Source organism: Canis lupus, chromosome 26 (genome assembly GCF_011100685.1).
Source record: "Canis lupus familiaris isolate Mischka breed German Shepherd chromosome 26, alternate assembly UU_Cfam_GSD_1.0, whole genome shotgun sequence".
Lineage (NCBI taxonomy): Eukaryota > Metazoa > Chordata > Mammalia > Carnivora > Canidae > Canis > Canis lupus.
Window position 1 is genome coordinate 10,427,167 of NC_049247.1, and position 12,487 is coordinate 10,439,653.

The window sequence follows — 12,487 nt, forward strand, 5'->3', positions numbered from 1 at the left end:
TCATACAGGGAAGCAACAAAATAGAGGAAGCCTTGACTCTTGAACCTCAGATTTTTTTTTTAAAGATTTTATTTATTTATTCATGATAGTCACAGAGAGAGAGAGGCAGAGACATAGGCAGAGGGAGAAGCAGGCTCCATGCACCGAGAGCCCGATGTGGGATTCGATCCCGGGTCTCCAGGATCGCGCCCTGGGCCAAAGGCAGGCACCAAACCGCTGCGCCACCCAGGGATCCCGAACCTCAGATTTTTTTTAAAGAAAAATGAGCTATATTGTTTACAGTTTCTATTACATTGGGTCTCTGCTGTTCATAGTCAAAGTTCATTCTAATAAAAAAGGAGAATAAGTGAACTCTGGATTGGGAATTAGAAGATCTGAGTTCTAGTTCCATTTCTTCAACCCATACTCACATCCATGTGAGTGAAACAAGAAATAGTCTTTGCTTTGCACTCCCTGGTACCTATTTTAAGCTTCCAAAGAGGTTTGCCCCTTGGGAACTCTCAGTTCTGCTCAGAGATCTACGTGTTTCTAGTCCAAGGCAGTGGTGGGAGCAGGATGCCCAGGGAAGGAGCGGGGTGGGGGCTGGTCTCTGCCTGAGTTTATCTCAGGTGTTACCCTGTCAAGGAGGCCATCGAGGTACAAATGGTACCCAGATGTGTGGGAGGATTCTGTATGAGAGGGATAGCAGTCCTCGATAACTGCTAAATAGTATCACACGTAGAGCACGCCTGTCCTTAAACTGCCTTATCTCCTTCCTGCCAAACCACGCCAAGCGTATCCATAAAAGTGCAAACAACTCATTCCTCTCTTCCCCTCAGAACATCCTCAGCAGCTGCACAGTTGTTATGTATTTTTAAAAAAGCATTTAAAACCTCTCAGAATTTAGCAACAATCACCATGGATACTCATCACTGAAATCCTTTGTTACCATGGCAACATTCCACCCTTCACCCCCCCAACCCCCCATCCCCATCTTGCCTGTTTACCCTGAAACTGACACATTGGTTATGGTGAATGATAGGAAAAGATTTGAGTGGAACTTCCAAGGGCATAGAAACATGAAATGTCTTGCCAGAAAATAGGTATTTTTCCATTATTGTAATAAGTACTATGTTTCACTCTCCTATTTTACCAAGAATAGATGACTATTATTACAGCGGGAAAGAGGAAGATCAATGATGAATTAAAGCAAAAACGATCCCTTTTGTCTTATCCTGCAGGTGATTTTTAATAGCCCTTCTTGCTGCATTCAAAATGTGATGAGTAGCAACCTAGGAGTATTAAGGCGTGGGTCTCATTTGACCCACTTCTTGCAGTTTTCAAATACCCTCCAAGAAACCCCCTTAGAAGCAACAAACAAATCTGTACAAAGGTATTTACAGCAACATTCATGGAATGGCCAGGGTAGAGAAATGACCGTGTGCCTGATGTTAAGAGAGTGGTTGGGTGAACAGAATGTGGCACAGTGCAATTTTTTGTAGCATTTACGGATGACAAGCAGGACATGGCTGTGCATTTACTACTTCAGAGAAATAATGTGAAGCAAATCAAGCAGAATACTGTTGATCCCGGTGATTGTCGGCATGTGCCCTGAAAATGTTTGCATGTACCTTAAGTGAAATTAGAGAGAATGGTGGGATTCTGAACTCTTTGTTGGTCAATGATGTTTTTAAGAATCTGAGAATGCCTTGGACTATCCCCCCAGAAAAATCCCCAGACATATAACATTTTGCATGTAATTCTAGGAGTTTCATTGGTCCCTTGATGTCTGTTCAAGGGCCACCCCTCCCCATAAGGGCCCACTCACTCCGGGTTTAAGGCATAATATTCATTTAGTTCAATCTTGGTCATTAAGTTGTTTACTTCCATTAAAAAGCCAAAACCCAAACTAAAACATTCTCAGAGACTCTGGATATATATACTACTTGTTTGCTGTTTGTTCGCCCCTACTAGAATGTGAACTCCATGACAGCAAGGGGATTTGATGGTCCTGCTTACTATCTATACCTCTAGTACCTAGAACAGTGTATGTTCTCGTAGCAACTGCTCAATATTTCCTGAAGGAAAGAATTACTGAAGAGCAGATCCAAATGCAATAATAATAATATTAATAATATTAATGTATTATTATTAGAATTGCGGCTTTGTGCATGAATCACCCACGTTATTGCACATTGTAAACCACTTATTCGCCTTGCTGTGCAGGACATGATACTCCACATGTGAATATACCATAACGTATTCATCCATTTTACTGTTGGTGGGCATTGGGGTTCGGTTTCTTTCTTTTGTTTTAATTTTTTTTTTTTTTTTTTTTTTTTTTGCTATTAGGGATAATACCACCTGGAACATTCTAGCACATGTCTCTCAGTGGGCAGATGGGTGCATTTCCATCAGAATGGAATTGCTGGATTACAGTGTCTATGCGTGTTTAGTTCTAGAAGACATTGCTAAACTGTTTTCTAAAGTGGTGGTACCAATTTTTGCTGCTGTTCAGGTGATTCTGCACGTCTCTGTCTCCAGGCCTACTAGGTCATTCTACGGTCCCATATTTCCTGTAAAGCCGCCTGTGGACATAATCACCCCTTCTTCTCTCACTGTGGTTTCTTTCTTAGTGAACCATTCACCTCTGCCTGGGTGATTTATCTCCTTAATAAAGCTTCCCTCTTTCTTCTATTGGTTGCCTCAAAACACGAGATGCTAATGTTTGTTGAATACATGAGTGACTAATTAAAATCTTCTGGGACAAATCTCAAACATTTGCTGTCCTGTTTTTATTTTTAAGCCACATGTTAAGAGGAAAACTGAGCCACTGAAATCCACTAAATTAAAAACATACCACCAGCAGACCAGGACTATGTTGTTCTAATGCTCAGCTTATGCCACAGTCACTGCAAGCCAGGGAATGATTTGCCCCTAGTTTAGCAGGACCAAAGGTAATTTCTGGAATTTGCCTGCAGTACTGGGTGGGGATGCCACATGGAGTCCCAGGAACCTGTCCAGGTGGGTTGTGAGGCTTGTTTCCACTGTGTTATTTCCCAGAGATGAAATGTTGCAAACTCATCATTTGTCATGAGTCCCAGAGGCTTGAATCTCACCTTCCCAGACCGTGGGAATGGAAGGAAAAACAGAACCACACTGAGTGCCTAACGTGGGGAAGGCCCTGGATGAGGGGCATTCTCCTAAAAGAGCTCATTTAATTTCCTTGAATTCCTCAATGACACCAGCATCCCCTTCCTCAGTCTTCCCCCTCAGGGAACAGCCTCTTTGTTCACCTCACTCACAGAGGTAGAAACGTAGGCGCCTCCCTTGATGGTCCTCTTGCCCTTATTCCCGCATCCGCCCTGTTGCCAAGTCCTGCAGTTCCTACTTCCAAATATATCTCCAACCTTCCCACTTCTGTCCACCCCCACTGCCACCATCCTGGTCCAAACTATGACTGTCCCCTCCTGCACTCCTGCCAGCAGGCTCCAAGCTGGACTTTTACTGCCATTCCTGTTGCCTATAGCTTATTCTCTACCAGAGTGAGCTTTGAAAATCTCTTCTTAAAATCCTTCACTGACTCCCTGTAGCAGATGTAGTGAGCACCCTGCTTATATCCCCTTGACACACCCCATGTCTGGGCTTGCAGAGCTGATGGCTCCCAACAGTAACCCCTAAGGCTCAGCTGAGAGTTTATCTGGCTATTTATAGGCAGGCTACAAGTGCCAGGAATTAGCACTGCTCCCTCCTCCTCGAGCCAGCCTCAACCGATGATGGGTGGTAGCTGCTGGATAAATATCTTGCCCCTGGGCAGGGGGTTATGTTGAGTGTAGATTTGGGTCCTGTTGCCCCAGTGGTAATCTGCTTAGTGTTATGCTCTATATTTGCTTCCTTTGCCTTATCCTCTCCTCTACCAGAGTCCACTTCCACCAAATACATCACTTGCTCTCACATCTTTGTCTCAGGGTCTGCCGTTGGAGGGGGTCTTCAAGAGGACGTGACTGCCGCTTGATCCTCCAGTTGGACCTGGGCAACCAGAGGCTGCTCACTGCCTCCCCTGTCCTTGGAATGTACCCTCTGCCCACCATGTCCACAGTGGGGGCCGTTTCCAAAGACGCGGCCCTAAGAGAGCAACGTGGTGCTAAGGTCATCTGGACACTATGTGTCACCAAGCCTGTCTTTGTGCCCTCCACTGGCCTGGAGGACATTATAACAAACCTAGATGCCCTTACTAAAATTGACCTACAAGACTTCAGGGAGAGCCAACAAATCCTGTCCTCGCCAACATGAAAACGTCTTCAATGAGAAAGGTTGTCCTCTGAACTAGGACAGCCTTGGACATTCTCAATGCCTTGCAAGGAGGCACTGGTGCCATTATCTGAATAGAATGTTGTGTGTTTATATCCAAGGAGACTGCTAACATAATCATCTTTATTAAATCACACCAGGACACTTATAATCCCCAGAGCGATCTGACCCCAGCCTAGGGGCCTTAATCAACCAGTGGCTCAGATCATGGGGCTCTCCCTGAAAAGAATGGTTACTTATTTTGGAAATCATTATCATGATCTGTGTTTTCTAGGTGCCTGTATGGATTGCTGTGGGATCTGGCCCCTATGTGGCCAGATAGCCGCCAACGAGCCACCTCCATGCTAGCAAATTCTCTTGCTGACTGCTCCAGACACCCTGTGAGAAAGGCAGCGGATGGGGAACGGTCACGGTCACAGTCACGAGGTGGGCAGTGTTGGTGGAGGTCAGAGGGGGGATGTGACTCCAGCTTGACCTGGGAGCTGGGGATCTGGGGAGCTCACAGGCCCCTCACCCCTCCCTGCCCTGGCAATATGCGTTCCACCCACCATTTTGGGGTGGGAGCCATTTACCAGGACAACGCATTGAGAGGGTAAGGTGACTTCTTAAGACCAAGCAATGTACCCGGTAAGACCTCTGGACAAACTTTGGAGGTTCCGGCTGCTGTGTGAAGTCCCCCTTCTTCTGCAGCTACCCGGACACGCCTGGATAGTCCCCTGCTTGTGCACACAGCCTCTGGCTCTGGAGGGTCTGCCTCTTCCTTTCGCCTGTCCGTGCCCTCCATGTGCCCAGAGGCAGGGACAGTTTATGAACCCACAAAGCCAGATTTGGATGCTCTCCACTGCTCGTGAGATAATGTCCAAATGCTCCATCTGGGCTATAGTGCAGGTGTAACCTAGTCCCCCAGCGCCTCCTTCTTTACTCTAGCTGCACTTTTCTGCAGATGCGGAGGTTCTGTGACCTCAGGGCCTTTTCCCAGGCACTTCTGTCCCTATGCTTTCTATATATATAATACATGTATATGTATATTTTATTGAAGTTCGACTTGCCAACATGTATAACACCCACTGCTCATCCTGTCAAGTGCCCTCCTCAGTGCCTGTCACCCAGTCACCCCATCCTCCCACCCGACTCCCCTGTCCCTATGCTTTTTTTTTTGGGCCATCTCCCCAGAAAAGCCTTCTCTCACTCCTCATTTTTTTTCAAATATTTTATTTATTTATTCATGAGAGACACACAGAGGCAGAGACACAAACAGATTGAGAAGCAGGCTCCCCACAAGGGGCCTGAAGCTGGACTGGATTCCAGGACCCCGGGATCACGGCCTGAGCTGAAGGCAGAGGCTCAACCACTAAGCCACCCAGGGGTCCCTCTCACTCATTTAAATTCAGCATCTCAGGGGTGCCTTCCTGGCTTATTCAGCAGAGTGGGCGACTCTTGATCTCAGGGTTGTGGGTTTGGGTCTCACCTTGGGAATAGTGATTGCTTAAAAATAAAATAAAATAAATTAAATTCAGCACCCCATGTTAACCTCTCTGTCAGCTCCCTGTTCTTTTCCTTTCTAGCCTGTATCACCATTTGTAATGATAAACTTGTCTCCTTATTTGTTTAATGTTTACGCTCCTTCCTAAACTGTAAACCTTTTTTGAAGATAGCCCTGTCTTATCAAATTGCCGAAGCGAGCACAAAGACTTTATTATTCATGATAGAGAGAGAGAGGGAGAGAGAGAGGCAGAGACACAGGCAGAGGGAGAAGCAGGCTCCCTGCGGGGAGCCCCATGTGGGACTCGATCTTGGACCTCAGGATCAGACGCTCAACTGCTGAGCCACCCAGGCGTCCCCTATCTGTCTCATCCACCACTGCCTACCCACGGCTGAGTTTACAGAGGTGCTCAATACATATTGATTAAATGAATGAATAAAGCATTACTATTATCCCCATTTCACAGATGAGTAGAACGCTGACACCCGGGGTGGCTGAATCATTTGCTCTAGGTCACATGACTGGAAATGAACAGGTCTGGATTCAAACCCAGTGCTGCCTTTTCTGTACATGTCTAGGAGTAGGGCTGCTGAGTCACATGGTAAGTGTACCTTTAACTTTTTAGGGGTCTGCAAACTGATTTCCAAAGTTGTACCATTTTACATCATGGAGGCAGAGTGGGTCAGAGGCAGGTGCTGCCTATGGATTGGATGTTGTGTCCTAAAATTCCTCTGATGGAATCCTAACCCTAATGTGATGGTATCTGGAGGTGGAGCCTTTGGGAGGTGATTAGGTGAGACTGGGTTATGAGAGTGGGGCCCTCCAACTCCTTATAAAAAGAGGAAGGGACACAAGAGCTCTCGGTGTGCACACACCAAGGAAAGCCCTGTGAGGACATAACCAGCAAGAAAGCACTCATGAGGGACTTTGCCAAGCCGGCACCCCATCTCAGACTTCCAGCTCCCAGACTGTGAGCAGTAATGTTTGTTGTTGAAGCTGCTTAGTCTATAGTATTGTTAGAGCCTCAGGGATCTGTGGAGAATTCAGAAGGCGCCGACTGATTCTCTGAGGAACTCACAGGCCTGCTCCTTTCCTAGGACTGGGATGAGTAAGGTTTGTCAAAGGGACTATAAACACTCAGTTATCCATCAACTTTTGAGTAGCTCGGGCAAATACACATCCATACAAACAAAACTGATTCCTCATCGGGATTATTCTAGCTAATGCCAGAGACCTTTGCAGTGGAGATAGTTCCAGGCTTCATGTGGGGCTGCTGTGCTGCCCAGGTCCAGGGTTGCCATTCCCACAGTAGTCATCCTCCAGGGGTGGCGCCTCCTAGCGGTGAGGGACCCGGTGGCTCTACTTTGCCCTCAGACACAGATCCGGCTCTCTGGAAATGTCAGTGGCTTGGCTTTCTTCTGCCTTCAAAAGGCTCTGGAACCAGTGAATGTGGCCTTAGTGATCCAGACTCCAATTAGGAAGGCAGTGTTGGAGGCTGGCTCACAGGAGCCTGCAGGTGGCTGGTGAGGGTCCCCAGAGAGCCCCAAAAGTGGCCCCTGAGTTCTCTACAGATTTTCCCTCCCGGGGTTGTCTGCTGGTTCAAAGGGCAGAATGAGGAGCGCTCGGTAATTGCATTGAGCTGGAGGCGCTCGATTGCCTATTACGGGACTTTTGAAGTTATTTGATGTGGGGAAAACCTCTGCACTGCTGACCTGCCTCTAAGCTGCAGCAGGAACAGACAGCCCAGGCTCAGCACCAAGGGAGTCAGAATGCCAGAGACATCTCTGTCCCTTTGGTGTTAGCGATCGCCTCCTGGGCACAGCTAGGCCAGGCCAGGCACTTAAAAATAATCATGTTTATCGAAGAGTCATTTATGGGCAATCGTGCTAGAACAGTCATCTCAATGGCAGCGTGATTCATGGGCAACAGTGCACCCATTTTAAGTGGATGGTTGGATGAGGTTTGACAGATTTATATACCTGTGTAACCACCACTCCAGTAAAGATGCGGAACATTTCCATCACCCCAGAAACTTTCCTCATATCTTTTTGCCATTAATCGCCATCCCCTCCCTGACAGCCATTGACTGATCTACTTTGTATCACTGTTGATCCCTAGAATTCCATATAAATGGAATAATACCATGCGTAATACTTCTTCTGTCTGGCTTCTTTTGCTCAGCATGATGTTTTTGATATTTATCCATGTTATTCCGTGTGTCAGGAGCACATTTCTTTCTGTTGCTAAATAGTATTCCCTTCTGTGAATAGGCCACCATTTCTTTCTCTGTGCACACATCAGTGGACATTTGGGTCACTTCCAGGTTGGGGCTTTATTTACTTATTTTTAAATATTTAATTTATTTATTCATGAGAGACGCAGAGACGGAGGCAGAGACCTAGGCAGAGGGAGAAGCAGGCTCCATGCAAGGAGCCCGATGGGGGACTTGATCGTAGGGCCCCTGGATCACGCCCTGAGCCGAAGGCAGACACTCAACCACTGAGCCACCCAGGCATCCCCAGGTTGGGGCTTTAATGAATAAAGCTGCTGTGTCCAAGTCTCCGTATGGGCATATGTTTTCATTTCTCTTGGGTAAATGCCTGGGAGTGGAATTGCTGGGTTGTGTGATAAGTGTATATCCAGCTTTAAAAATATTGCCAAATTCTTTTCCAAAGTTGTACTGTTTTGCATTTCCACCAACAATGCATGAAACTTCTAGTTGCTCCACGTCCTCACACTCAATATTGTCTGTGTTCTTACTAATTTTAGCCATTGTGGGAGGCATGTAGTGGTATCTCATTGACGTTTTAATTTGCATTTCCCTGATGATTAATGCCTTTGCACACCTTTTCAGGTGCTTATTGGCCATTTATATACCTTCTTTTGTGAACTGTTTAGATATTTTGCCCCCATTTTATTGGGTTATTCACTTATTACTGAATTAAAGATCATATTCCAAAGGCAAGGAATGAAGTTATTCAAAATTCTCAGTGTGGTGGGAGGCATTTCTAGTCTCCCTTTCTGTCTGGGGTCTGGCCAGGATAACAGGGTAGAAGGGGGGGGCGGCTTTGATAAAATAACATTAAGGTGGAGAGAGATTACTTTAACATAAAAGCACCCAGAGATTAACCCCAAACTTTAGTACTCATGAGAGTTCCCTAGAGGACTAACCCATAGATTCCCTCGGAGCCCTGCTCCAGAGGATCTGATAGGGAGGTCTAGGGTGGGGCCTAAGAATCTGCATTTCTAACAAGTTCCCAGTTGCTGCCAATGCTGCTGGCCTAGGGACCACACTTTGAGTAACATCAGAATGATGACTGAGGTTGAGGTTAGACCACAGTGACGAGCTCTTCCTCCTCCTTCTTCTCCCATTCATTATCTCTGAATGGCCCCCCTCCTTTTGTCCACCCAGCCCTCCCACCCTGCAGAGTAATTATATGGAATAGAATGGTGGACAACCCACACTATCAACGTGGAAAGGATCAAAGGGGTCCAGGGGCCCAAGGGACCAAGGAAGATAGAGAAAAGTATCAAGGCAGAGAGCTTTCCCCACTGACTGCAAAACTAGACATACCAGTCACCCTGAAAGTTGGGAACAGGTCATGAACTTGTTGCCCCCTTCCTGGATATCCATCTCTTTTTTTTGGTGGTAGTGGTGGTGATGGGCAATGTCTTTACTGTGTTTAAAATTCTTTTTTTTTTTTTTTTTTAAGATTTTATTTATTTATTAGAGACAGAGAGCACAAGCAAGCACACAAGCAGGGGGAGTGGCAGGCAGAGGGAGAGGGAGAAATAGGTTCCCTGCTGAGCAGGGAGCCTGGTGTGGGGCTCTATCCCAGGACCCCAGGATCATACCCTTGCTAAAGGCAGACACTTAACCAACTGAGCCACCCAAGTGCTCTAAAATTCTTTTGAATGAGTTGTCAACATTTATACATTGACAATAATGTAAGGTCATATTTCTGGCTAATAGTTGCAACCAAACTGTTCTAAAACTTGCATGTGCAGGGTACAGTTATGGAGTGAGTGACTCTGGCATTTGGTTTTAAGATATATGAAAACATTTTGGGACAGTGAGACCTGGAGAGATACCAAGAATCTTTTAGGGCGTGTACATATAGGTGTGTGTGTCCACAAATGTTTTTTTCTCATATGTATGTTTATTGGGCCAAAAAAAACCCCTCCCTGGAAACTTAGTGGTAAAGACATTTTGATTTTGCAAGCAGCTGGTTGGAGGAAATTTACAAACTACAAAGAGTAAAATATAAATAAAGAAGCTAAAAAGAAGAAATGGAAAGGAAAGAACACCTACGGTTGCCAGTAACTTGAAACGGAGGAAATAAGAAACATTTTCGATTTCAGCTAAGCCCCTAGAATTTTTCAGAGTGCCTTAAATGAGAAAAATAAGGAGGTGGAGTGAGTGTGGGAGAGGACATTGCCAACGTAGATGAAGCTAAAAATTGAAATTCTTGTTAAACAATCCTAAAAAATTGGCATTCAGGGTGTGCTATTAATAAAAATGCTCCTTCCAAAAAGATGACTTGGTGTAAACCACTTTTCCCCTTTATGCTTCCCCTGCTCATGCTCAGACCCTCCGGGCATAAAGGGTCCCAACTTAGTTTTTTTTTTTTTTTTTTTTAAGATTTTATTTATTCATGAGAGACAGAGAGAGGGGCAGAGACACAGGCAGAGGGAGAAGCAGGCTCCCTGCAAGGAGCCCGTTGCAGGACTCGGTCCCAGGACCCCAGGATCATGCCCTGAGCCAAAGGCAGACACTCAGTCACTGAGCCACCCAGGTTTCCCCAACTTCAGTTTTTGCTGTGTATTAGCTGTGTGACCTTGGATAATTTCCTAGATCTTCCTTCCCCCCCCACCCCCGCCTTTTTTTTTTTTTAAAGATTTTATTCAGTTAAGATAGGGAGAGCACACAAGCAGAGGGAACAGCAGAGGGAGAGGGAGAAGCAGGCTTCCCTGTTGAGCAGGGAGCCTGGTGTGAGGCTCTATCCCAGGACCCTGGGATCATGACCTGAGCCTTAAGGCAGATGCTTCACCCACTGAGCCATTCAAGTGCCCCTTACTAGACCTCTCTGAACCTCAGTTTCTTTTTCTATAAAATGGGGATAATGAAAGCTATTTCTTCGGGGGAAACTGGACAAAACTCAGCAGTAGGCCTTAGGCCAAACTTGAAAGGCCTTACGGGGCGGAAAATCTTGTAAAGGAGCGGGTGGGTCTAGAGGAAACCAACTAATCAGAGGAAACACCTCTTTGAAGAGCCCACAAGTGAGCTCCTGCCTCCAGGAAGGTGGGCTAGGTTTGGCTCCAACTTTCTATTGTTTCAAAGAGTTACTGAAAATCCCCTTGCTTATGTGATCTCTCCATTTTTAAGTGTTGACCGTCAACTCACATTTTCCCAAGACAGCCACGAAATCAAACAGAACAGATTCTGCAGGACACACTTGGCCACCATTCTCTGGTTTACATCACTTGTCTTAAAGAGGAAGGGAATGAGCTGGTTTCCACGCTGGGAAGATCTTGTGTTCCATTTGAGCTTTGGTGCAGGGCTGTCGTGCGGAATGCAAGCAGACAGCGCCAGCGGCTAACACTACCCAGTTCCTAATGGGTGCCAGACACTGTTCTAGGCGCTGTACCTAAATAAAACAGTTCATGTGATACCCCAACCATGACGCTATTTCATTCGGGTCACAAAGGGGTTAAATAAACCGGCGGCGGCAAGTCCATTTTCAGCACCAGTTAAGTCACGGATTGAAAACTGCTGGTAGGAGGGCGTAGTTCCTTCAGGGACTTAGAGACGAAGGTTGACTCCCCACGCCTTGTGGTTTTCTTAGGACAGGCGAAGGGTTCCTGGTCGGGGGACGGACAGCCAGTGTGCATCCTCCTGGCGGGGGGCCACTGTGCATTTGGGGATTAGCAAAAGGAGTGACTGCACGGAGAGGGAGGAACGTGCGAGGGGGTCCTGCCGCCCAGAAACCCAGCGGCAGAGACAACTAACTTTTCTTGGCGTTCGAGGGAGAGGGGGCCGTGGTCTTCCTAACCCCGGGGCTTGGCTCGGGGCCCCCTGTGACTGCCCCCAGGGCCAAGCTCCCACCTCTAAGGGCAGAGCGCGCGCGCACGTGTGCGTGTGTGTGTGTGTGGGGGGGGAGGACTTGGTGATCGAGGGTCACGCGCAGGTGGCTTTGCCGCGGTGGTGGCGGCGGTCGCAGAGGCGACACCGCTGGACGCGGCGGCGGAGGGACAGCCGGCCACAGGCGCCGCGGGGCGGGCCAGGTGCGCGCGGGTCTCGCCTCCCGGAGCCGCAGCGCCGCGGGGTAAGGGGGCTCGGGGGGCGGGGGGGCCTCTGGGGCGGGGAGGGCGACGCAGGACTGGGGGCCGGTGCTGGGGGTACGCTAGACGTGGGGGTGGGGCGACCACGGAACCGGACGGCCCGGGGAGGCGCGCGACCCGCGGACGCCCTGGGCTCGGGGGCGGGGCCCTGCGAGCGCGTGCCGGGGGCTCGTCTGCGCGCGGAAAACAGGTGGTCGCCGGTGCTCGCGGCCCTGGGGCGGCGGCCTGTCCCTGACCGCAGCAGCGTCCCTCCTCCCCGGGCTGCCAGGGGGTTAGCACCTCGCTGGGGTGGCCACAGGGCGCTGGATGTGCGCTCGGCGGCGGTCCCAGGGGCTGCCGGACCACCGTGCTGTGCGCCGCCGAGCGCAGGGA

The 12,487-nt window shown here is 48.1% G+C and overlaps 1 protein-coding gene and 1 long non-coding RNA gene across 2 annotated transcripts in view; both read left to right on the plus strand.

Moving 5' to 3' along the window:
• The first annotated feature begins 269 nt into the window (after positions 1–269).
• Positions 270–11,431, plus strand: LOC111092664. Its single transcript, XR_005379173.1, has 4 exons — positions 270–1,082; positions 3,948–4,716; positions 6,240–6,374; positions 11,160–11,431. It is a non-coding gene; the product is annotated as an uncharacterized LOC111092664 (long non-coding RNA).
• A 645-nt stretch (positions 11,432–12,076) lies between these two features.
• RPH3A (rabphilin 3A) overlaps positions 12,077–12,487 on the plus strand; it is a 265,289-nt gene continuing 264,878 nt past the window's right edge. Inside the window, exon 1 of the mRNA XM_038575153.1 lies at positions 12,077–12,099. The gene's annotated coding sequence lies outside the window, so the exon portion shown is untranslated. The remainder of the gene's footprint in view (positions 12,100–12,487) is intronic.